At 37.7% G+C, this 8,178-nt stretch overlaps 4 non-coding genes across 4 annotated transcripts; all 4 read left to right on the top strand.

Annotated features, from left to right (window-relative positions):
* Positions 1 to 425: 425 nt before the first annotated feature.
* On the top strand, positions 426 to 498 carry TRNAF-GAA (transfer RNA phenylalanine (anticodon GAA)). Its single transcript has one exon. It is a non-coding gene; the product is annotated as a tRNA-Phe (tRNA).
* A 4,590-nt stretch (positions 499 to 5,088) lies between these two features.
* TRNAF-GAA (transfer RNA phenylalanine (anticodon GAA)) lies at positions 5,089 to 5,161 on the top strand. Its single transcript has one exon. It is a non-coding gene; the product is annotated as a tRNA-Phe (tRNA).
* Positions 5,162 to 6,255: 1,094 nt separating this feature from the next.
* Positions 6,256 to 6,328, top strand: TRNAF-GAA (transfer RNA phenylalanine (anticodon GAA)). The gene has a single exon. It is a non-coding gene; the product is annotated as a tRNA-Phe (tRNA).
* A 1,675-nt stretch (positions 6,329 to 8,003) lies between these two features.
* Positions 8,004 to 8,076, top strand: TRNAF-GAA (transfer RNA phenylalanine (anticodon GAA)). The gene has a single exon. It is a non-coding gene; the product is annotated as a tRNA-Phe (tRNA).
* The last annotated feature ends 102 nt before the right edge of the window (positions 8,077 to 8,178 follow it).

Below are 8,178 nucleotides of genomic sequence, written 5' to 3'. Positions count from 1 at the left end.
TGATCAACAACATGATAACTTCAACAAAAAGTTGTCTTTCTGTCCTCCTTCTAAACTTGCTTCCACCTCTCTTGCCATCAACTTTGATGACGAATTTATCCCATTTTATACTTTTTTCAAAGTAAACACTTGTCTGCATCAGCTTTCACTTCTCCTTGAACAAAGTTGTCAGTATTGAGATGACATAGCTTACCTACTCAGGCGACATACGTCTGTGTAATACAGTGCTGGTCCACTCAGAGTTTTAAAAGAAAAACGACCTAACATTTATCCCAAAAACGCTACTCACCCATTTCACCAGTTAGCTGCTGAACAATGCAGGACACATTAAAACACAGTTCTAACCTCAGATTGAAAATCCAGGTTCTGCATCTCTGTTCTGGGATTGTTCAAAAAAAGAGGCTGAATACTATAGCTGCTGGCAGGCCGAAATAGCTCAGTTGGGAGAGTGTTAGACTGAAGATCTAAAGGTCCCTGGTTCGATCCCGGGTTTCGGCACATTTTGAACTTCTGCTTTGCATGCCACAAAGACTATTTTGAGTCAACTCATATTGACTTTGTTTATAATGATCAAAACCTTTTATCAAGATAATCGACAATACAATTAATTCAACATATTATTTACTTTCTGTCTTTCTTTCAAACTTGCTTCCACCTCTCTTGTATTCAACTTTGCCTCCTTTATTTCCAAATTCTTCCTTTAATTGAAAGTAAAGCTTTGCCTGCATCAGCCTCGAGTTCCCCTTATACAAAACTGTTAGTAGTCAGATGACCTAGCTTGCCGACCCTCGCCATATAGGTCTGTGTTTCTGAGTATAAGTCCATTCATAGTTTACAAACATCATCTAACTAACTTGGCTCCTAAAAAGGAAATTCACCCATCAGACCAATTTAGCTACTGAATAATACTGGACAATTTAACACATAACTGCACATGCAGATAGAGTGACCAGGTTCTGCATTTATCTTTAACAATTATAAAAAATACAACAGAAAGCCAAAATTGCCAGCTGGATGAAATAGCTCAGTTGGGAGAGCAGTAGACTGAAGATCTAAAGGTCCCTGGTTCAATCCCGGGTTTAGGCACATTTTGAACTTCTGCTTTGCATGCCACAAATGCTATTTGGAGTCAACTCATATTGACGTTGTTTATAATGATCAAAACCTTTTATCAAGCTGATCGAAAAGACAACCATTTCAACATATTTTTTACATTCTGTCTTTCTGTCAAACTTGCTTCCACCTCTCTTGTATTCAACTTTACCTGCTTTATTTGCCAATTCTTCCTTTAATTGAAAGTAAAGCTTTGCCTGCATCAGCCTCGAGTTCCCCTTATACAAAACTGTTAGTAGTCAGATGACCTAGTTTGCCTACCCTCGCCACATAGGTCTGTGTGTCTGAGTATAAGTCCATTCATAGTTTACAAACATCTTCTAACTAACTTGGCTCCTAAAAAGGAAATTCACCCATCAGACCAATTTAGCTGCTGAATTACATTGGACAATTTAACACATAACTGCACATGCAGATAGAATGACCAGGGTCTGCATTTATCTTTAACAATTATCAAAAATACAACAGAAAGCCAAAATGGCCAGCTGGATGAAATAGCTCAGTTGGGAGAGTGTTAGATTGAAAATCTAAAAGTCCCTTGTTCAATGCTGGGTTTCGGAAAAGTCTGAGAGGTTTCTTGCTTCTCACAAAATATTTCTTGGTATCAGCTCAAGTTTTTCTTTCTTTATTTATCAAAATATTTGATCAACTGATCGACAACATGATCAATTCAACATAGAATTGTCTTTCTGTCCTCCTTCTAAATTTGCTTCCACCTCTCTTGCATTCAGCTTCGACTACAAATGTTTCCTATTTCATGCTTTTTTGTAAAGTAAACTCTTGTCTGCATCAGCTTCCACTTCTCCTTGAACACAGATTTCAGTATTCAGATGACATAGCTTACCTACTCAGGCCAAATACCTCTGTGTAATATGGTGCTAGTCCATTCAGAGTAAAAAAAAAAGCTACCTAACCTGGATCCGAAAAATGCTATTTACCTATTGCACCCGTTAACTGATGAATGATACAGGACATCTTAAAACATAGCTCTAGCATGAGGTTGAGCATCTATTTTCTTGGGAAGTTTAAAAGAAAGGATGAAGACCCAAACTACCAGCAGGCCGAAATAGCTCAGTTGGGAGAGCGTTAGACTGAAGATCTAAAGGTCCCTGGTTCAATCCCGTGTTTCGGCACAATTTCAACTTCTGCTTTTCATGTCACAAAAGCTGTTTGGAGTTAAATCAACGCTCTTCTTTATCAAAACCTTTTATCAATCTGATCAACAACACAATCAATTCAACATATTATTTACTTTCTGTCTTCTTTTCAAACTTGCTTCCACCTCTCTTGTATTCAACTATGCCTCATTTATTTGAAACTTCTTGCTTTATTTTAAAGTAAAGCTTTGCCTGCATCAGCCTCCAATTCCCCTTATACAAAACTGTCAGTAGTCAGATGACATAGCTTGTACACCCTGGCCATATAGGTCTGTGTTTCAGAGTATAAGTCAATTCAGAGTTTAGAAAAAAAAATTCTACCTACATTGTCCCCTAAAAAGGATATTCACTCATCAGACCAAGTTACCTGCTGAATGATACTGGACACTTTAACACATAACTATAAACGAAAATAGAATGACCAGGTTCTGTATGTATCGTCTACAATTATTAATAATACATCAGGAGGCCACAGGGACTTGTTGGCTGAAATATCTCAGTTGGGAGATCGTTAGACTGAAGAGCTTAAGGTACCTGATTCAATCCTGACTTTCAGCACAGTGCGAGGGGATCCTACATTCTTGCAAAATATTTCTTGAAATCAGCTCTAGTTTTTTTCTTTATTTCTCAAAATATTTTATCAACTGATCAACAACATGATAACTTCAACAAAAAGTTGTCTTTCTGTCCTCCTTCTAAACTTGCTTCCACCTCTCTTGCCATCAGCTTTGATGACGAATTTATCCCATTTTATACTTTTTTCAAAGTAAACTCTTGTCTGCATCAGCTTTCACTTCTCCTTGAACAAAGTTGTCAGTATTGAGATGACATAGCTTACCTACTCAGGCGACATACGTCTGTGTAATACAGTGCTGGTCCACTGAGAGTTTTAAAAGAAAAACGACCTAACATTTATCCCAAAAACGCTACTCACCCATTTCACCAGTTAGCTGCTGAACAATGCAGGACACATTAAAACACAGCTCTAACCTCAGATTGAAAATCCAGGTTCTGCATCTCTGTTCTGGGATTGTTCAAAAAAAGAGGCTGAATACTATAGCTGCTGGCAAGCCGAAATAGCTCAGTTGGGAGAGCGTTAGACTGAAGATCCAAAGGTCCCTGGTTCGATCCCGTGTTTCGGCACATTTTGAACTTCTGCTTTGCATGCCACAAAGACTATTTTGAGTCAACTCATATTGACTTTGTTTATAATGATCAAAACCTTTTATCAAGATAATCGACAATACAATTAATTCAACATATTATTTACTTTCTGTCTTTCTTTCAAACTTGCTTCCACCTCTCTTGTATTCAACTTTGCCTCCTTTATTTCCAAATTCTTCCTTTAATTGAAAGTAAAGCTTTGCCTGCATCAGCCTCGAGTTCCCCTTATACAAAACTGTTAGTAGTCAGATGACCTAGCTTGCCGACCCTCGCCATATAGGTCTGTGTTTCTGAGTATAAGTCCATTCATAGTTTACAAACATCATCTAACTAACTTGGCTCCTAAAAAGGAAATTCACCCATCAGACCAATTTAGCTACTGAATAATACTGGACAATTTAACACATAACTGCACATGCAGATAGAGTGACCAGGTTCTGCATTTATCTTTAACAATTATAAAAAATACAACAGAAAGCCAAAATTGCCAGCTGGATGAAATAGCTCAGTTGGGAGAGCAGTAGACTGAAGATCTAAAGGTCCCTGGTTCAATCCCGGGTTTAGGCACATTTTGAACTTCTGCTTTGCATGCCACAAATGCTATTTGGAGTCAACTCATATTGACGTTGTTTATAATGATCAAAACCTTTTATCAAGCTGATCGAAAAGACAACCATTTCAACATATTTTTTACATTCTGTCTTTCTGTCAAACTTGCTTCCACCTCTCTTGTATTCAACTTTACCTGCTTTATTTGCCAATTCTTCCTTTAATTGAAAGTAAAGCTTTGCCTGCATCAGCCTCGAGTTCCCCTTATACAAAACTGTTAGTAGTCAGATGACCTAGTTTGCCTACCCTCGCCACATAGGTCTGTGTGTCTGAGTATAAGTCCATTCATAGTTTACAAACATCTTCTAACTAACTTGGCTCCTAAAAAGGAAATTCACCCATCAGACCAATTTAGCTGCTGAATTACATTGGACAATTTAACACATAACTGCACATGCAGATAGAATGACCAGGGTCTGCATTTATCTTTAACAATTATCAAAAATACAACAGAAAGCCAAAATGGCCAGCTGGATGAAATAGCTCAGTTGGGAGAGTGTTAGATTGAAAATCTAAAAGTCCCTTGTTCAATGCTGGGTTTCGGAAAAGTCTGAGAGGTTTCTTGCTTCTCACAAAATATTTCTTGGTATCAGCTCAAGTTTTTCTTTCTTTATTTATCAAAATATTTGATCAACTGATCGACAACATGATCAATTCAACATAGAATTGTCTTTCTGTCCTCCTTCTAAATTTGCTTCCACCTCTCTTGCATTCAGCTTCGACTACAAATGTTTCCTATTTCATGCTTTTTTGTAAAGTAAACTCTTGTCTGCATCAGCTTCCACTTCTCCTTGAACACAGATTTCAGTATTCAGATGACATAGCTTACCTACTCAGGCCAAATACCTCTGTGTAATATGGTGCTAGTCCATTCAGAGTAAAAAAAAAAGCTACCTAACCTGGATCCGAAAAATGCTATTTACCTATTGCACCCGTTAACTGATGAATGATACAGGACATCTTAAAACATAGCTCTAGCATGAGGTTGAGCATCTATTTTCTTGGGAAGTTTAAAAGAAAGGATGAAGACCCAAACTACCAGCAGGCCGAAATAGCTCAGTTGGGAGAGCGTTAGACTGAAGATCTAAAGGTCCCTGGTTCAATCCCGGGTTTCGGCACAATTTCAACTTCTGCTTTTCATGTCACAAAAGCTGTTTGGAGTTAAATCAACGCTCTTCTTTATCAAAACCTTTTATCAATCTGATCAACAACACAATCAATTCAACATATTATTTACTTTCTGTCTTCTTTTCAAACTTGCTTCCACCTCTCTTGTATTCAACTATGCCTCATTTATTTGAAACTTCTTGCTTTATTTTAAAGTAAAGCTTTGCCTGCATCAGCCTCCAATTCCCCTTATACAAAACTGTCAGTAGTCAGATGACATAGCTTGTACACCCTGGCCATATAGGTCTGTGTTTCAGAGTATAAGTCAATTCAGAGTTTAGAAAAAAAAATTCTACCTACATTGTCCCCTAAAAAGGATATTCACTCATCAGACCAAGTTACCTGCTGAATGATACTGGACACTTTAACACATAACTATAAACGAAAATAGAATGACCAGGTTCTGTATGTATCGTCTACAATTATTAATAATACATCAGGAGGCCACAGGGACTTGTTGGCTGAAATATCTCAGTTGGGAGATCGTTAGACTGAAGAGCTTAAGGTACCTGATTCAATCCTGACTTTCAGCACAGTGCGAGGGGATCCTACATTCTTGCAAAATATTTCTTGAAATCAGCTCTAGTTTTTTTCTTTATTTCTCAAAATATTTTATCAACTGATCAACAACATGATAACTTCAACAAAAAGTTGTCTTTCTGTCCTCCTTCTAAACTTGCTTCCACCTCTCTTGCCATCAGCTTTGATGACGAATTTATCCCATTTTATACTTTTTTCAAAGTAAACTCTTGTCTGCATCAGCTTTCACTTCTCCTTGAACAAAGTTGTCAGTATTGAGATGACATAGCTTACCTACTCAGGCGACATACGTCTGTGTAATACAGTGCTGGTCCACTGAGAGTTTTAAAAGAAAAACAACCTAACATTTATCCCAAAAACGCTACTCACCCATTTCACCAGTTAGCTGCTGAACAATGCAGGACACATTAAAACACAGCTCTAACCTCAGATTGAAAATCCAGGTTCTGCATCTCTGTTCTGGGATTGTTCAAAAAAAGAGGCTGAATACTATAGCTGCTGGCAAGCCGAAATAGCTCAGTTGGGAGAGCGTTAGACTGAAGATCTAAAGGTCCCTGGTTCGATCCCGGGTTTCGGCTTATTTTGAACTTCTGCTTTGCATGCCACAAAGACTATTTTGAGTCAACTCATATTGACTTTGTTTATAATGATCAAAACCTTTTATCAAGATAATCGACAATACAATTAATTCAACATATTATTTACTTTCTGTCTTTCTTTCAAACTTGCTTCCACCTCTCTTGTATTCAACTTTGCCTCCTTTATTTCCCAATTCTTCCTTTAATTGAAAGTAAAGCTTTGCCTGCATCAGCCTCCAGTTCCCCTTATACAAAACTGTTAGTAGTCAGATGACCTAGCTTGCCGACCCTCGCCATATAGGTCTGTGTTTCTGAGTATAAGTCCATTCATAGTTTACAAACATCATCTAACTAACTTGGCTCCTAAAAAGGAAATTCACCCATCAGACCAATTTAGCTACTGAATAATACTGGACAATTTAACACATAACTGCACATGCAGATAGAGTGACCAGGTTCTGCATTTTTCTTTAACAATTATAAAAAATACAACAGAAAGCCAAAATTGCCAGCTGGATGAAATAGCTCAGTTGGGAGAGCAGTAGACTGAAGATCTAAAGGTCCCTGGTTCAATCCCGGGTTTAGGCACATTTTGAACTTCTGCTTTGCATGCCACAAATGCTATTTGGAGTCAACTCATATTGACGTTGTTTATAATGATCAAAACCTTTTATCAAGCTGATCGATAAGACAACCATTTCAACATATTTTTTACATTCTGTCTTTCTGTCAAACTTGCTTCCCCCTCTCTTGTATTCAACTTTACCTGCTTTATTTGCCAATTCTTCCTTTAATTGAAAGTAAAGCTTTGCCGGCATCAGCCTCGAGTTCCCCTTATACAAAACTGTTAGTAGTCAGATGACCTAGTTTGCCTACCCTCGCCATATAGGTCTGTGTGTCTGAGTATAAGTCCATTCATAGTTTACAAACATCTTCTAACTAACTTGGCTCCTAAAAAGGAAATTCACCCATCAGACCAATTTAGCTGCTGAATAATATTGGACAATTTAACACATAACTGCACATGCAGATAGAATGACCAGGGTCTGCATTTATCTTTAACAATTATCAAAAATACAACAGAAAGCCAAAATGGCCAGCTGGATGAAATAGCTCAGTCGGGAGAGTGTTAGATTGAAAATCTAAAAGTCCCTTGTTCAATGCTGGGTTTCGGAAAAGTCTGAGAGGTTTCTTGCTTCTCACAAAATATTTCTTGGTATCAGCTCAAGTTTTTCTTTCTTTATTTATCAAAATATTTGATCAACTGATCGACAACATGATCAATTCAACATAGAATTGTCTTTCTGTCCTCCTTCTAAATTTGCTTCCACCTCTCTTGCATTCAGCTTCGACTACAAATGTTTCCTATTTCATGCTTTTTTGTAAAGTAAACTCTTGTCTGCATCAGCTTCCACTTCTCCTTGAACACAGATTTCAGTATTCAGATGACATAGCTTACCTACTCAGGCCAAATACCTCTGTGTAATATGGTGCTAGTCCATTCAGAGTAAAAAAAAAAGCTACCTAACCTGGATCCGAAAAATGCTATTTACCTATTGCACCCGTTAACTGATGAATGATACAGGACATCTTAAAACCTAGCTCTAGCATGAGGTTGAGCATCTATTTTCTTGGGAAGTTTAAAAGAAAGGATGAAGACCCAAACTACGAGCAGGCTGAAATAGCTCAGTTGGGAGAGCGTTAGACTGAAAATCTAAAGGTCCCTGGTTCAATCCCGGGTTTCGGCACAATTTCAACTTCTGCTTTTCATGTCACAAAAGCTGTTTGGAGTTAAATCAACGCTCTTCTTTATCAAAACCTTTTATCAATCTGATCAACAACACAATCAA

This window comes from Triturus cristatus, chromosome 8 (assembly GCF_964204655.1).
Source record: "Triturus cristatus chromosome 8, aTriCri1.1, whole genome shotgun sequence".
NCBI classification, from domain to species: domain Eukaryota; kingdom Metazoa; phylum Chordata; class Amphibia; order Caudata; family Salamandridae; genus Triturus; species Triturus cristatus.
Note: the sequence above shows the minus strand (reverse complement) of the source record. Positions and strands in the feature narration are given on the sequence as shown.